This window comes from Aegilops tauschii, chromosome 3 (genome assembly GCF_002575655.3).
Source record: "Aegilops tauschii subsp. strangulata cultivar AL8/78 chromosome 3, Aet v6.0, whole genome shotgun sequence".
Lineage (NCBI taxonomy): Eukaryota > Viridiplantae > Streptophyta > Magnoliopsida > Poales > Poaceae > Aegilops > Aegilops tauschii.
This window is the reverse complement of record NC_053037.3, coordinates 293,623,959-293,641,298: the sequence shown is the minus strand read 5'-3', so window position 1 is coordinate 293,641,298 and position 17,340 is coordinate 293,623,959. Positions and strand designations below refer to the sequence as shown.

Genomic DNA, 17,340 nt, shown 5'->3' with positions numbered 1-17,340 from the left:
CTGCAGGTGGAAGATCCTGGGGTTCTATCAGTGACAAGATGGGGTTTCTGTCAGTGACAAGATGCATGGTGGAGATGCTAGCGAGCAACACTGCAGTCAAAAACATGCTTTAAGCAATTATTGTGTCTCAATGTAAACTATGAAAAATTAAAGGGAACACTTGATGGAATGTACGTAGCACCCATCTCTACTAAAAAAATAAATGTTTCACCTATGTTTCGTTCATTTGCTCAATCACATGCTATTTGATTCAAGCCACACACGGTAACCACAGTGTGCGACTGGTGCTAAACCATAAAATGATAGAGATAACACAAGCATAAATGATATTACCTAATTCTGAGCAATTTTCTCAAATCAGAAATGAATGGCAGAAATATGGTAAAAACGGATCTCTACGAACATTATTTTGGTTTCTACAGAATGCATTATATATTAAATCACAGATTTAGGAAATAACCATAAATAGTAAAGCTTTGTAGCAAATTACTCTCCATCCAACCATAACTCCAGTACGCTTGCTCCCTTGCAGGCATTGACACAAGCACGTGGGGATTGAATCAATCAGGCTAGTCTGTGAACCGGTTCAGCACTTGTTGTCTGTTCAGTGTATTTCAGTGTCCAAAATTCAGCATCAGACATAACCGGTACGTGCTGCAGGTACAAATAAAATTCAGAAAGAGTACCGGGGTTTGGCTGAGCTGCTGCTTGGTACTTGCCGTCGAGTTGGGAAGACCGGAAGTGGCAGGAAAGTACGGGCATGACGGTCACACCGAATGGCTTGGCCTCCAGGCACTGGCAGTCGCCGTGCTCCTCAAAGGCAGTGTCCAGGACTCCAGGGACTCCCCACATCTTCAGATGGTATGGCCACGGTGCCGGCGTCGAGGGACATCCCGCCCGCAAGCACCACCACCCTACCTCACCGCTCCCTTCTCTCCCTCCGGCCTCCCATCTCCTTCCTCCCGTCTTCCCTTTTCTCTCCCACCGCCGAGCAGCAGCAGTACCCGAAGCCATGCCGCGCCCGCAGCCATCGTGCTCTGAGCTCTGGCTGACTTCCTTCCAGATCCGCCTCCTATGCGCCATTTTCCACCGGATCCGGCGAGATTCGGCAGGTCCTCGCCGACTGCACCACCGCAAGCCGCTGCAAGGCCGCCGCTGGTCTCGTCCGCGTCGTGGTCGACTCGCCAGCCCTTCCCGCTCGCGCGCCTCTCCTCCACGCCTCTCTATTTTCTCCTCCTTCGTCTCCGTCGCGCACCTCCCGCCTCCCTGCCGCCGCCTGATGCGCTGCCTGAGCGCAGCGTCGCCGCCCCTCCCTGTCATGGCCGCCGCCTGCACAAAAAACGAAACGTAAGGATTGCGGGTTGAATACTCCCTAATCCAAGGTCCTTTTTGTAAGATCGAAACGTTTTCCAGATCCACTTAAAAAGGGGACCGCGGGTTAAATTAAAAAAAAAGTTGTTTTGCAAAACAGGCGCGACGGTGAGCAGGTGGGCAGAAGCAATAGCTCCTTTATTATTATCAGGAAAAAATTTGTAGTCCTTTTTGAAAAAAATGTTGCGGAGCAAAAAAAAGGAAAAAATACAAAAAAAGTGAAAAAAAGAGATTCAGAATGTGCTCCTCCCTGTTTACGTGTAGCGTCGTGATTTTGTTAGTATTCTAGGCTCGCGTCTCTGGCACGGTCTAGCCTAGGACCAGCACAGTACCGTCGTTAAGCATTTATTCAACTTTGTATCTCTAAATTAATTATTGCCGACCCTTTTTGCTACCATATTATAAGCCTTCCCAGCTTCACATACATCTACGTCGTGCGTTTGACTCTCCCTGGTAATTGCTCTATCCAAGCTTTGAGAGTTTTGACTACAACAGTTGCCGATCACCACCTGCTGCTTGGTAAACTCGTAAGAATTTGAGATTCGCTTGATGAATTTGTGACTTTCCACAAAGCCACAACCACTTCCTAGTAGTCTATAGTGTCGGCGCTCAGGGAACGGGGGTCCCCAGACTTGCTTGCCTGCGGCCCACGGCGTGGCTCCACCAGCGCCCTGGTACGGCCCGTCTTCACCAGCAAACACTCAAGACCCTCGCGAGGGGCCGAGCCTCGCGAGGCGGACGACACAATACCTCCTCAGGGGCGGCCTCACTAGGCTGGCTCGCAAGGGGCGGAGAGATCAAGGCGAGGGGCACCTCGTGAGGTTCTCGTGACGTGAGCCATGACGACCAAGGCCAGGCGGGCGCCAGCGGGCGCAGAGTACCCGTTGCCTCTTTGGTGCTAAAGGGGCAAGCGCAGGCGAGGAGTTCCGAGGCATCAGGCAAAGGTTTCCATATCGGTGCAACGAGACGAAGACCAGCAGGACGGCAGGACGGATGTCATCGCGGAGCCCACGACGGCGTCACCACCGGAGCCTTTGGCAGGCGAAGACCACCTTTTATCAGGATAACTTGTACTAGCTGCCCCCTTCAAGTTGGCCATTGTGGGATCCCTTCCCGCCTAACATTTAGGGAGAGGACCCGGGCCTCTATAAATAGGACTAGCCACCACCTTAGTAGGGGACGGATCATTCAGATCATCCTCAACCACACAAGCTCATCGAGCCCAAGAACACCTCTCCTCAGGAGGCTGTTCTTCCCTTGTACTTGTTCATCCTTAGCCTATGAGGCAATCCACCACACACATTGGAGTAGGGTATTACACCACATCAGTGGCCCGAACCAGTATAAACCCTGTGTCCCTTGTTCTTCGAGTTTGACGTGCTGAGCCTTGAGATCATGGTGAGTGGGTGAGCTAGGGAAGGGAGAGATCTTCGTGCGCACCCCAGTGTTCGAACCTTAGGGTTTTGCCGGAACCTGAAATCCAACATTTGGCGCGCTAGGTAGGGGTGCGCTGAAGCTTTCCTTTCATTGATCCACGCTCCACCGCTCCATCGCGCCCATGGCGGACGCACGTCGAGCCCGCGCCAAGCGTCGGGCCGCCCTAGCCGCCCGTGTCGCTTAGACGGCCCCTGTCGGTGGGCCTCCCCGTCGTTCTCCATCACCCGCTGCCAACGCCGCCACCGGCCCGGCGGGAAACGAGCAGCAAGCATCTTCGTTGCACCCCTCAGTGCGGCGAGACGACCGCACCGCCACCCCGTCGCTGACTCCAGTCGGCTCATCGTCCCACGCTCGTCGCGCGCTCACGGACGTGCAGGCTGCAATGCTCATGGCACGCAAGCTCCTACGCTACCGCCCAGTCGACGACCTCTATGAGGACTAGCTAGACCGCATCGCCGAGCTCGTCAACGCCGCTGGGGGCTCGCCTGTCCCGTCTCTCTCGCTACCTCGCCCTCCTCCAGCCGCGGGTGACGTAGCCCATGGGGCGCCTCCGCCACCTCCGCACCAAGACGGTGCCCTGGCGCCAAGGCGCGCGGCCCCCCGGCGTGACCCAACGCGCCGGGCTCCCACGCGAGAAGAAGGAATCTGCCAAGAAGTTCCCCGACTGCAAGAAAACACTTCTGCGCTCCCGGCGCCACCACGACAAGACCGCGTGCCGCCTGCTGTGGCGGCACGCGGACATCAAGGGCAGGCTCCGCCTCTGCAAAGGGCCCCGGTGGCCACAGCAGGCTGCCGCGCCTTCACTCCAGAGCTGCGTAGCTCGTCTAGCCAGGCAAGTTCAAGCCAGACCTGCCTCCTCGTTACGACGGCACCCCCGACCCTGCGGAGTTCTTGCAACTCTACGAGCTGAGCATCAAGGCGGCCAACGGTGACGAGAAAGTCATGGCGAACTGGTTTCCCATGGCTCTCAAGGATGGTGCACGCTCGTGGCTCCTGAACTTGCCCCTGGGGTCGATCTCTTCTTGGGGTGAGATGTGTGACCGTTTCGTCGCCAACTTCCAGGGCACTCGCGACCGCCCTTCGGCCGCGGTTGACCTGCGCCGCATCAAGCAGCAGCCAGGAGAGACCTTGCAGAAGTACATCTAGCGCTTCAACAGCGTTTGCCTCAAGATCCCCAAGGTGACGGACGAGGCCACATTTCAGCGTTCTCTGATGGCGTCCGCGACGTCAAGATGAAGGAGGAGCTCGCCATCCACTAGGAGCTATGCACGGCCCTGGAGCTGTTCAACATGGCGACCAAGTGCGCAAGAGCAGAGTAAGGCCGCCTTTCCCTCCTCGAGCTCCCTGCTACCGACCCAGAGGAGAAGAAAGCCAAGGCCAAGGACGTGAAGTGCAAAGGGGTGGCCGTGCTCGCGGTGGAACCAGACACGAAGCATGGCCGGGACCACCCCGAGTCGTCCAAGAGCAGCCGTCCGTTCTGCGCCTTCCACAACGTACACAGCCACAACACCAACGATTGTCAGGAGCTCAGGTCCATCCGAGATGGACGCTTCGGTCAACGCCCCGAGCGCAACGACCGGGGCTATGGCCGAGGAGGAGGACGAGGTGGGGGACGCTGGGACGACCGCGGCCCCCGCCAGGAGTGGCGCGACCGGCCTCGTGAGGACCGCTGGCAGGACCAGCCTCGTGAGGGCGCATGGAGGGACCAGCCTCGCGAGGACCGCCCTCAGGGCAATGCTGGTCTCCCTCCACTGCCGCCACCACCAAGAAGGAACGACGACCACCATCAGGACGAGGGCGCTGGGGGCTTCCAGGAACCACGCGCTATCGCCTGCATCTTGGGCGGAGATCAGGCCCCAGCATCCCAGCGCGTCTTCAAGCAGTTTGCTCGTGAGGTGAACGCGGCTCTTCCCAGGCTCGAGGCCACGCGCCCGCTCAGGTGGTCCAAGTGCGCCATCACCTTCAGCTCGTCAGACCAGCTCAAGTGCGCGGCGACTGCTGACGCCCTCCCGATGCTCTGCTCGCCCGTCATCAGCAACGTCCAAGTCACCAAGACCCTCATTGACGGCGGCGCAGGGCTCAATGTCCTATCCGTCGAGACATTCGACAGCCTCCAAGTGCCATACAACCAGCTACAGCCTACCAAGCCCTTCTCAGGGGTGACCATGGCTCTACCACCCCGATAGGGCAGGTCCGTCTCCCTGTCACCTTCGGCCAGCGCGACAACTACCGCACCGAGCTCATTGACTTCGACGTCGCCCACATCCGTCTGCCGTACAACGCCATCCTTGGGTACCCAGCCTTAGCAAAGTTCATGGCAGTGACCCACCATGGCTACAACATCCTGAAGCTGCCAGGAAGTGGCGGGATCATCATAGTCCCCTGTGAAGAAAGAGATGCGGTGTGCTCCCTGGAGCGCGCCTTCCAAGCCGCAGCAATCGAAGACCCCGACAGCGAGGGTGTCCAGTACCCTCCTGATGCCATTCCCAAGAAGAAAAAGCAACTACTCCGCACAGGGCCTCAGGAGAGCGGCGTCTCCAGCGGCGCCGCCTCAGGATCAGCGTCCGCACCTGGGGCGCCTCCCTCCCTCGCATAGGAAGGCGCGCCCGGCGCCCTCCTCGGGCGAGGCTCGGGGGCTCTCTGCTGGAGGGCCTCAGACCTAGCCAACATCACGAGGGAGGCGCTCGGGCACCACGTGGAGGCGTGCTTCGCGGCACGTTTCTGTCGGATTTTGGGTTTCGGCAAAACCCTTGAGGTTCGAACACTGGGGTGCGCACGAAGATCTCTCTCTCCCTAGATCTCTCTCGCAACAATCGCAAGGCCTAGCTCGACGAACCCAAAGAACGAGAGACACAAGAGTTTCTACTGGTTCGGGCCACCGATGCGGTGTAATACCGTACTCTAGTGTGGTGTGGTGGATTGCCTCTTGGGCTGAGGATGAACAGTTACAAGGGAAGAACAGCCTCCTGAGGAGAGGTGCTCTTGTGCTTGGTGAACTTGTGTGGTTCCGGATGATCTGAATGATCCGTCCCCTGCTATGATGGTGGCTAGTCCTATTTATAGAGCCCCTGGTCCTCTCCCCAAATATTGAGCGGGAAGGGATCCAACAACAGCCAAATTCAAAGGGCGACAACTACTACAAGTTATCCTGACTAAAGGTGGTCTTCGCCTGCCAAAGGCTCTGGTGGTGACGCCGTCTTGGGCTCCACGGTGACCTCCGTCCTGTCGTCCTGCTGGTCTTGGTCTCATTGCACTGATATGGAAACCTTTGCCTGATGCCTCGGGACTCCTCGCCTGCGCTTGCCTCTTTAGCACCAAAGAGGAAACGAGGACACTGCGCGCGCTGGCGCCCGCCTGGCTCCAGTCGTCATGGCTTGCGTCACAGGAACCTCGCAAGGTGTCCCTTGCCTTGATTTCTCCGCCCCTCGTGAGCCGGCCTGGTGAGGCCGTCCGCGAGGAGGTCTTGTGTCGTCCGCCTCGCGAGGCTTGGCCCCTCGCGAGGGTCTTGAGTGTTTGCTGGTGAAGGTGGGCCGTACAGGGCCGCTGGTGGAGCCACGCCGTGGGCCGTAGGCAGGCAAGTCTGGGGACCCCCATTCCTAGGACGCCGACAGTAGCCCCCGGGCCCAAGGCACGCTCGGACTTGGCTTCGAGGCAAAGCCAAGGGGCAAGTGCGGAGCGCCGCGGGCCCCAACAGCCTGCGGCCTCGCTTGACGCATGGCGATTGATTGGACGTGGGCGTCTCCGCTTCCCCATGCTGCCTCGGCAACTGCCCGACTTGACGAGTCCCTGCTGCATGCAGAGAAAGATCATCATTACCTGTGATCGTGGGGATCGCCGGCTGGCCTTCTCCCGCTATAAATGTGGAGGGGGCGGAGCCCCCGTCGCTCATCTCTTCCTGTTCTGCTTGCTTCTTCTTCCTCGCTTCATTGCTAGTAGCGGCTCCCATGGCGCCTACGAAGAGGTTCTCGGCCGCAGAGAAGGGGAAGGCCCGCCAGGAGGGGCCCGGCTCTCCGCCGCCCAAGAGGGGGCGCGGCCGTCCCCGCAAGCACGCCGCGGCCCCCGCCATGGCCCCTCGCGGCCGCGACGGCGTCTCTTCACGTGGTGGGAGTCGCCCAGGTCGTGGCAGCCCCATTGATGAAGGGAGGCGCGCCATGGTCGCACGACCTCAGCGGCCGTGCTTCCACTCGGCGGAGGTGATGCCGGAGTTTGTCGCGTGGTCGGAGAACCCGGCAGGCACCTGGCTTCAGCTCCCACGCTTCTTTGCCGGCGAGCTGCCGGCCACGGGTCCAGGTGGGCTCTGGCTGCAGGCGGACAACTGCTGCAGCAAGGCTTCATGTGTCGCGGTCGAAGTCTCTGCCGCAGGTAATGCAGCCCTGGCTCGCGGCTAGCAGACGTTTGCCCGCGTGCGTGGCCTGGGCAGGTGGTGCACCCTCCACTTCAAGTACGACGGCAACGCGACCCTCTACGTGAGGGTGTTCGGAGAGGACGGCCGCCGCGTCGGGTGCTGCCCCGAGGACAACGACGGCGGCGAGGTGCTTGGCCTTGGCGACGGTCGAGACGAGGGTGAGGATGGTCTTGCCTTCGGCGCTGGTCGTTGCTCGCCCAACTACGACGATTCTCCCTCCGGCGACAGCTCCAGCAGCGGTGGCTCCGACCAGCCGCCGCGCCCGCTTCGAGGGTGGCAGCGGGTCGTCTCGTTGCCGCGCCCCAGTGAAGCACGCGGAGGGGTCCGGCTGAGCTCAGGAGAGCGCCATGGGTCCGTCCTCACGAGCTACTGCAGGGGCACACACCACTTTTGTTTCGTTCTTCCTGCATTAAGAGAGAGACAAGTATGGGGCCCCATAGGGGCGTGCAACGAACCATGATTTCCAAGTTGCTATTCTATGTTTATTGTTCCTGTGTCGTGTTGCAGCATCAACGTTTTATGTAGGCGCGTAGAAATAACTTAGCTTGCCACGCTCGAAGTAGTTTTCGCCTCGTGAGGCGTGCATTTCCCAGTACCTGGCGAGGCCTCCTTGGCCTGGGAAGCGTCCAGGAACTACAAAAATTCATTAGGAAACTGTTATTCTTCCGAGCCCTAGTCGCAGGCGCCGCCGGCCACGATCCAGCGCTTCGCATCGCAGTGCCCGAGGGGCACAGATTGAGAGAAGTGCGCCAGCTTACGAGCTCGAATGAGGGTGCCTTGCGAAAAACAGGAAAAAATGCTCACGAGGGCACCTGCCCAGCCCCCTTGCAAGGCATGCGAGAGAGAGTACAGGTCGAAGCAAGGAACCGAAAGCAGAAACGGAGGCAAAAGGCGATGGAACCAAGCCGTCAAGGAACACCAGAAAGCAAATTTTCATTAAAGTGGGGCAAGCCAACTACGGAAAGCAAATGAAAAGCCGCGTCCGGCACCTAGTCTAGTCTTCTTGTCTTCTCACCAGCGCGGAGCTAAGTGCTGCCACTAGGACATGGGAGGGAGCCCCCGAGGCCTGAGGGCGGCACTCCTGAGACTCCGGGGCGTGTACAGCCCCACTCATTATTACGTGAGAGTTTCATGAGCGGAGACCTTCACAGGCACTGGGCCTTGCTTCACAGGCGCCGGGCCTTTCTTCATGGGTAGAACTTCCGGAGGTGCTGGATGTTCCAGGCGTTCTGGATAGGGACCCCGTCCTGCGTCTCCAGGCGCACGGCGCCAGGCCTGGAGACGTGGGCGACCCTAAACGGGCCCTCCCACATGGGCGAGAGCTTGTGCAGCCCTTCCCCGGAGAGCACCCGCCTTAGGACGAGGTCACCCACCTTGATCGTCCTGGAGCGGACGCTGCGACAGTGATACCGCCGCATCGCCTGCTGGTACCTTGCCACCCGGAGCGTGGCTTCACGGCGGCGTTCCTCCCCCAGCACGAGGTCCATCCCCCGCATGGCGTCCTGTTGCGCCTCATCAAACGCCAGGACCCGCGCGGAGCGATGCTTGACCTCATGAGGGAGAACCGCTTCTTCTCCGTAGACGAGGAAGAATGGGGTCTCGCCTGTTGGCTTGGTGGCGGTGGTGCGGATGGACCACATCGCAGACTGGAGCTCATCATGCCAGCCCCTGCCGCAGGCCTCGAGCTTCTTCTTGAAGGTCCCTAGTCTTGAGGCCTCTCAGGACCTCCGCGTTGGCACGTTCGGCTTGACCATTGCTCCTGGGGTGTGCCAGCGAAGCGTAGCAGATCTGCGTTCCCAGGTTAGCACAATATGTCTTGAAGTGATTGCTAGTGAACTGCGAGCCGTTATCGGTGATGATGCGGTTGGGGACCCCAAACCGGCTCACGAGACCCTTGATGAACTTGACCGCGGATCCAGCCGGGATGGTGCGGGTGGCTTCTACCTCCGCCCACTTGGTGAACTTGTCGATGGCGGCGTAGAGGTAGCGGTAGCCCCCAGGCGCTCGAGGGAACTTGCCCAAGATATCCAACCCCCAGACTGCGAATGGCCACGAGAGTGGGATGGTCCGGAGGCCCTGAGCTGGCTGATGGATCTGCTTGGCGTGGAATTAACAGGCCTCACAGGACTTCACCAGCTCAGTCGCGTTGTTGAGCGCCGTAGGCCAGTAGAACCCGCTGCAGAACGCCTTGCCGACGAGGGTTCGTGACGACGAGTGGTGCCCGCAGTCTCCGCCATGTATGTCAGCTAGCAACTCTTTCCCCTGTTCCCTGGAGATACAACGCAGGGAAATGTCATTCGGCCGCTTCCTGTATAACTCACCGTCCTGGATGTAGTACGCCGTGGCCTGCCGGGCCACACGCTCCGCGTCCTCCTCCTTCTCCGACAGCGTCCCTTGCGTCAGGTATTCCTTGAACTCCTTGGTCTAGCACCCCTCCTGAGGCTCGAGCGCCAAGAGTAGGTGCGCTCTCGAGGTTGGGCTGCAGGCCGGGGCCCCCGAAGCAGGTGGTTGGCGGAGCTCCTCCCGAGGCAGCGCCGGCCTTAAAAGTGGTGGTGTTGCCGATGGCTTGAAGAGCCGCTCTTCGAAGACGCCAGGATCTTGGGGGAGCCGCTTGGATGCTCTCTTGGCGATATCGTCGGCCTCCTTGTTGGTGTCGCGGGGCACGTGCTGCAATTCTAGGCCCAAGAACTGCTTTTCCATTTTGCGTACCTCCGCGAGGTATGCCTCCATGTGCTCGTCCCTCGGCTCGTATACCTTGTTGGAGAAGTTGACGAGAAGCTGCGAGTCGCCCTTGATGGTGAGGCGCTTCACCCCTAGGGCCACCGCTGCCTTAAGGCCAGCTATGAGGCCTTCTTACTCCGCTATGTTGTTGGAGACCTTCTCACCCTGCTGGAAGCAGAGCTGCACGGCGTAATAGAGATTGTCCTGAGTGGCCGAGATAATCACTGCTCCAGCCCCCGCGCCCTGGCGCGCAAATGCGCCATCGAAGTACATCACCCAGCCATCTAGCGCTTCACTTCCCGGCGAGAGGGCTCGATCCTCGCCTGCTTCAAGCTCCGGGGCGTCTGTCCATTCTGCCACGAAGTCGGCGAGCGCGGCTCCCTTGATGACCCTGGTTGTGCTGAACTCCAGCTGGAACGCCTGCAGCTCGATATTCTACTCGGCGACTCTTCCAGCAGCGTTAGGGCTCCTGAGTACCCTCTCCATGGGTAGGCTGAGACGACCTTGATTGGATGACCTTGAAAGTAGTGTCGTAGCTTACGCGAGGCCACCAAGAGCGCGAGCAAGAGCTTCTGAGGCATGGGGTACCGTGCCCTTGCATCCCGCAATACCGTGCTGACGAAATACACTGGGTGCTCGACGAGGGCGGGCGCGTCAACGGGACCCGTGTCTGTCAGAGGTTGGGGTGCCTCCTGAGGTGATGGGACCTCCGGAGCCTGGTCGCCTATTGGGGCCTCGATGGGCCCAAGGTCGCCATCCTACTGAGCCGGGTCATCCGTTGGCGTGGCTGCAGCCCCCGCGGTGTCCTTCAGGTCTTGCGTCGCCCCGGCTGGGGGCGCAGTTCGGCGCGACATGTCCTTGGCCTGGCGCTCTTCCCGAACCGCCACTAGAGCTGCACTGGCTGAGTAAGGAGTGGCGGCGAGGTAGAGCACCAGGGGCTCGAGAGGGCGGGGCGCCACCATCACCAGAGGGCTGGTCATATATTTCTTGAGGTCTTGAAACGCTTGGTCAGCCTCCGGGGTCCACTCGAACGGACCCTTTTTCTTCATCAGCTTGAAGAATGGTAGGGCGCGTTCTCCCAGCTTGGAGATGAAGCGTCCCAGCGAAGTCACGCAACCGGCAAGCTTCTGCATCTCCTTGAGGGTTTGTGGTGGGCTCATGTCTTCAATCGCCTTGACCTTCTCTGGGTTGGCCTCGATCCCCCTGTGAGACACGAGGAAGCCCAACAGCTTGCTGGAGGGGACACCAAATACGCACTTTTCCTGGTTGAGCCGCAAGTCCACCTGGCGCAGGCTCGCGAAGGTCTCCTCTAGGTCCTGAATCAAAGTTCTCGCCTCCCGAGACTTCACCACAATGTCGCCGACGTAGGCTTCAGCGTTCCTCCCGAGCTGCTGGCCCAGGGCGATGTGCATCAGCCGTTGGAAGGTCGCGCCCGTGTTGCGCAGCCCAATGGCATGCAAGTGTAGCAGTACACCCCGCAAGGGGTCAGGAAAGCCATCTTTTCCACATCCTCTACTGCCATCTTGATCTAGTGATAGCCTGAAAACGCATCCAGGAAGCATAGCAGGCCGCACTCGGCGGTGGAGTCAACGATCTGGTCGATGCGCGGAAGCGGAAACGGATCTTGGGGACAGGCTTTGTTGAGGTTGGTGAAGTTGACACACATGCGCTCCTTCCCACCTTTCTTTGGCACAACGACAGGGTTTGCCAGCCACTCGGGGTACCGAACCTCGTGAATGACACCTGCTGCCTCTAGCTTACGGGTTTCCTGGACGATGAAGGACTGCTTCTCCGTGGACTGTCGCCGCGCCTTCTGCTTCACAGGGCGCACATTGGGGCACACCCTTAAGTGATGCTCGATCACCCCTGTTGGGACCCCTACCAGCTATTTGGGCTCCCAGGCGAATACTTCCTTGTTTGCATGCAAGAACTTTACCAATGCCTCCTCTTGATCTGCGTCGAGGTTGGCACCTATGGTGAAGGTGGCTCCAGAGGACCCATCTTCCTCGACTGGCACCTGCTTGGTTTCCGCCCGGTCCTGAGTGAACAACTGTTTCTTCTTGGCCGGCGCGGCCCCCTTAACTGCAGAGGTGGCCTCATCGGCCGGTTGCGCCATCGCGGCGGCCTTGAGGGTAAGCTTGAGCGCCACCAGAGCCTCCTTGGTATCTCCAACTACGGTCAGGACGCCCTTGCTCCCGGGCATCTTCATGAGGTTGTAGGCCAGATGGGTCGCCGCCATAAACTGAGCCAGAGCTGGGTACCCGAGGATGGCGTTGTATGGAAGGTCGATGCGGGCGATGTCGAAGTCGATCAGCTCCGTGCGGTAGTTGTCGCGGGTGCTGAAGGTCACGGGAAGACGGATCTGCCCCAAGGGACTGGAGGAGCCGCCGCCGACCCCGGAGAAGGGCTTGCTGGGGCGGAGCCGCTCGAGCGGTATGTGAAGGAGGCTAAAAGCCTCCACAGAGAGCATGTTGATGCCAGTGCCGCCGCCGATGAGGGTCTTGGTAACGGCCACGCTGCAGATGGTGAGCGTGCAAAGCATTGGGAGCACACCCGAGCCGACGGTGGTGACGGGTTGATCTCCCGAGTCGAAGGTCAGGTCGGCCTTGGGCGCCGCCCAACCTGGAGGAGCCCCCTGCCGCGTGGAGGCGGCGCCGATCTGGCGAAAGAACAACTTGGCGTGACGGTCTGAGGGCGGCGCTTGTGAGCCGCAGAGGAGGGCCACGACAGCGTGGGGCGCAGGTGCCGCGAAGCGCGCAGCGAAGAGGCTGCGCAGCTCCTCCCAAGATGTCCCCGTAGATCCTGGGAGATTGAGCAGCCAGGCGCGCGGTGCCCCAGTAAGGGCCATGGGAAGCCAGTTGGCCATGACCTTGTCGTCGCCCCCAGCCTTCAAAACGGCCCCTTCATATGCCAACAGGAAAGCCGACGGGTCGGTCGCGCCATCGTAGCACGGCGGCATCTCTGGCTTGAACTTGGGTGGCCACTGCAACCGCCGCAAGGCGGGGGCCAAGGCTCGGAGCCCCCTGGCCCTACCGCGGGCGTTTGTCGTCGCAGCCGGAAGAGCAGCGTCGGCCATGGGGGCGAAGCGCGGTGATGGCGAAGCGTAGATCGACGGAAGGAAAGCTTCGGCACACCCCTACCTGGCGCGCCAAATGTCGGATTTCGGGTTCCGGCAAAACCCTTCAGGTTCGAACACTGGGTGCGCACGAAGATCTCTCTCCCTAGAACGCTCTCGCAATAATCGCAAGGCCTAGCTCGATGAACCCAAAGAACGAGAGACACAAGAGTTTATACTGGTTCGGGCCACCGATGCAGTGTAATACCCTACTCCAGTGTGGTGTGGTGGATTGCCACTTGGGCTGAGGATGAACAGTCACAAGGGAAGAACAACCTCCTGAGGAGAGGTGCTCTTGTGCTTGGTGAAATTGTGTGGTTCCGAATGATCTGAATGATCAGCCCCCTGCTATGATGCTGGCTAGTCCTATTTATAGAGGCCCTGGTCCTCTCCCCAAATATTGGGCGGGAAGGGATCCAACAACGGCCAAATTCGAAGGGAGACAACTAGTACAAGTTATCCCGACTAAAGGTGGTCTTCGCCTGCCAAAGGCTCTAGTGGTGACGCCGTCTTGGGCTCCACGGTGACCTCCATCCTGTCGTCCTGCTGGTCTTGGTCTCGTTGCACCGATATGGAAACCTTTGCCTAATGCATCGGGACTCCTTGCCTGTGCTTGCCTCTTTAGCACCAAAGAGGAAACAAGGACACTGCGTGTGCTGGCGCCCGCCTAGCTCTAGTTGTCATGGCTTGCATCACAGGAACCTCGCGAGGTGTCCCTTGCCTTGATCTCTCCACCCCTCCCGAGCCGGCCTGGTGAGGCCGTCCCCGAGGAGGTCTTGTGTCGTCCGCCTCACGAGGCTTGGCCCCTCGCGAGGGTCTTGAGTGTGTGCTGGTGAAGGTGGGCCGTACAGGGCCGCTGGTGGAGCCACGCCGTGGGCCGCAGGCAGGCAAGTTTGGGGACCCCCGTTCCCAGGACGCCGACAGTTTCCCTCAAGAGGGCACTGGGCGAGGAGCGCCCGGCGCTCAGGAGTTCGTCATCAAGGCTACCCAGGAGCTTCAGGAAGCAAAGACCATGCACGGCGACCGTCGCCCACCTGGCGCGTCTCCCCATCCTGGCGAGGACGGCGGGCTGCGCGTCTGCATCGATATTCCAGGGCTCAACAGAGCCGCGTCTCAGGAGCGCTTATGGCCTTCACGCGTCGGGCGTTGCGAGGGTCCACCTCACAGCTATGTCCGCATGCCATTTGGCTTGCCGAACATGCCGGCCGCCCACCAGCGTCACCTACGAAGCATCCTGGCAGCTCAGGAGGCCAGGCATCACGCAGTCCTGGCGGAGATGGGGACGGTCCTCAAGGAACCGCCCGAGCCCCCAGAGCCTCCAGAGACTCAGGGCCCTGGCGGCTCATGAGGAGCGGCTCCTTCATCGCGCGTCTTCGGCTACCCCAACGCTCCTTCGACAATGGAACCAGGTGACATTTTCCAAGTTTATTCAGCTGGGAGCGCCCCTCGGGCTGCATTATTCCCAGGTCGCACGGGCCTGCCCCTGCGGCATGTATCCTTTTGCGTCTTTAGCTTACTCTACTGGGAGCACCCTTTGGGCTGCATCATCCCCAGGCCGCTCGGGACCGTCCCAGTGGCATGTATCGTTCTCGCATCTATCTAAGTTAGCTTGTTCCCCCGCACGAGTTACCTATGATTACCACCTGCCTGCCCGACACTACGATGCCTTGAACGTCGCACGCCCTAGCAAGCCCACCCATGACCACCTCATGACGAGAACTGGCACGACATCTGTGCTCGGGTCCGTCCATGCAGCATCGCCAAACCCAAGAGGCTGAGCTCTGGCTCACGGGACCGCTCCCGTGTACGTCACCTCCCGTGTCCCTTGGTGCCTTGTTCTCGCATGAGCCAGTCATGGATGGGCAGGCTAGGGCGCGCGACCCGGTGCCTCGCCACGGCGGGAGCCGTGCGCCGGCCGTCTTTCTTCAGGATTCTTCACATGAGAAGACTAGGCACGACGTCTGTGCTCGGGTCCGTCCCTGCAACATCGATGAACCCAACGACTGAGCTCTGTCTGGCGGGCCGGTCCCGCTCACGTCACCTCCTGGGGTCGTTGGTGTCTGGCCTTCTCATGTGATCGCCTCAGGAGATTCGCTCGGTGCAGGTTGCCTAACCATCTCGCAGGACCATCGCAGCCATCAGGAATCAAGACCAGGCGCAACCCGCCTTGAGGTAGGGCTTCGTGAGTCCCGCACTGGCTCACAGTGCCCAGACACACATCATCCAGCCCTGTCGTGCAAGCCACGTGTCAGGGCGGGGCTGTACACGCCCCGGGGCTCCACTCAGAGGGAGCCCTCACCCACGCACTAGTGGAAGCACCATGTTCTGTGCTGGCAGTCGACATGGTCGAGGAGCGGCTATGCCCGTGCAAGTGCGGAAGCGCTATGCTCCGCGCTGGTGATAAACAACTGAGGGCGCCCCCTGGCCGTACCAACCTCAGGGAGCCACACGGCTCGGTGTCCAGCCTCACCGCAACGCTTTCCCCTCGGGAGAGCCGCGTGAGGGGGCTGCGCTCGGGTCACGCCCAAGCGTACGCCGCCCTGCCAGGTCTCTCAGACCTGGTCGTCACGCGCCCTCCCGAGCAGAGCCAAGGTATGAAGGTCGTTTGGATGTCAAGGGGGACTCCTGAGCATCACGACTCGGGAGCCTAACTGGCCACGTAGCCCCTCACCCCTTGGTCTCGTCCTGGTGATCCGGACGACCCAACGGCGGCTGAGGTATGCGTGGGGTCAGGCCCTGCCGACGTAGAACACTAGGCCTACTCCTGCACTTCCTTTCTGGAAGCTGTTTGCGCGTCAAGGGGGACTCCTGAGCATCACGACTCAGGAGCCTAACTGGCCACGTAGCCCCTCACCCCTTGGTCTCGTCCTGGTGATCCGGACAACCCAACGACGGCTGAGGTATGCGCGGGGTCGGGCCCTGCCGACGCAGAACACCAAGCAAATGGGAAGGAAATCGCAAAATCTCAAACAAATATTACAAGACATATTATTCTCCCAGTACCAAACACAAGTTTAAATGCCTCCACGAGGCATGGTGCATATTGTAGAAGCCAAACAGGAAAGGAGCCGCCAGCAAGCCATCTCGTCATCCCTGGACGCCGCCATCACTTGCACGGGGTGCCCCTTCCACAGTAGCGTTGCCCTCACCTGCACCGCCCGCCGGAATTGCAGGTTCAGCAGCACCGCCAGTTAAGGGCGCATGATCGAAGGCGTGGAACTTCTTCAGCAAGGCCTCCACCTGGCTCTTCACGGCTTCGGCGGCAGCTGCGCATCACTCATCGTCCATGGGCTCGAGCAGCTTGTCAAGGTCGGCGTCAGGATCGCGAAGATGGAGGTGGCTGAAGACGCGCATCAGTGCGGCCGAGGAGAGTGCGCGGGCCTCCCCCTCCACCAAGGGGCCGATTCCCTCAAGCGCCTCGACCAGATGAGGAAGTAGCTGGGTGGGGCCCTCGTCATCGGTCGCCAGCGGCTCCTCCAAGCCCTTCTCGTAGAGTGCCCGCAGCGCCACGCGGGATTTCTCCTCAAGGGACTTGAAGGCCACGCGGTCCTCAGCCAGGACCTTCGCCTTCGCTTCCAGCTCGGCCTTCTCTGCCTTCATCTCCTGCTCCAGCTTCTCCAGCCGGCTGCGCTCCATGGCCTGCGCCTTCGCCAATTGCTCCAGCTCGGCGTCGCGACCCCTGGCGGCATCCTCTCGGGATTTCATCTTCTCCTCCTCCGCCTGGCGGCCTCGAGCCTCGGCCGCACACTCGCTGCGCTCGGTCTCCAGCTCGGCCTCTAGCGACCGGCAGCGATCCTGGGCAGCCCCGGCGTCCTTCAGCGCCACCTCGTGGGCAGCCATAGCTTGGGCGGCAGCCTGCTTGTCCTTCTCGGATGCCGCCATTGAGGGAGTCCTGGACTAAGGGGTCCTCGGGCGTCCGGCCTGTTATCCATGGGCCGGACTGATGGGCTGTGAAGACATGAAGGCCGAAGACTATACCTGTGTCCGGATTGGACTCTACTTGGCGTGGAAGGCAAGCTTGGCGACTGATTATGAAGATTCCTTCTTATGTAACCGACTCTATGTAAACCCTAGACCCCCCCGGTGTCTATATAAACCAGAGGGGTTAGTCCAGAAAGGATACACATTACCATAGTCATATAGGCTAGACTTATAGGGTTTAGCCATTACGATCTCGTGGTAGATCAACTCTTGTAATACTCATATTCATCAAGATCAATCAAGCAGGAAGTAGGGTATTACCTCCATAGAGAGGGCCCGAACCTGGGTAAACATCGTGTCCCCCGTCTCC

The 17,340-nt window shown here is 60.0% G+C and overlaps 1 long non-coding RNA gene across 1 annotated transcript; it reads right to left on the bottom strand.

Annotated features, from left to right (window-relative positions):
* Positions 1-303: 303 nt before the first annotated feature.
* LOC141042385 (uncharacterized) lies at positions 304-976 on the bottom strand. The gene is made up of 2 exons (XR_012204931.1): positions 687-976; positions 304-600 (listed from the first exon to the last, which is right to left on the bottom strand). It is a non-coding gene; the product is annotated as an uncharacterized lncRNA (long non-coding RNA).
* Positions 977-17,340: the final 16,364 nt, after the last annotated feature.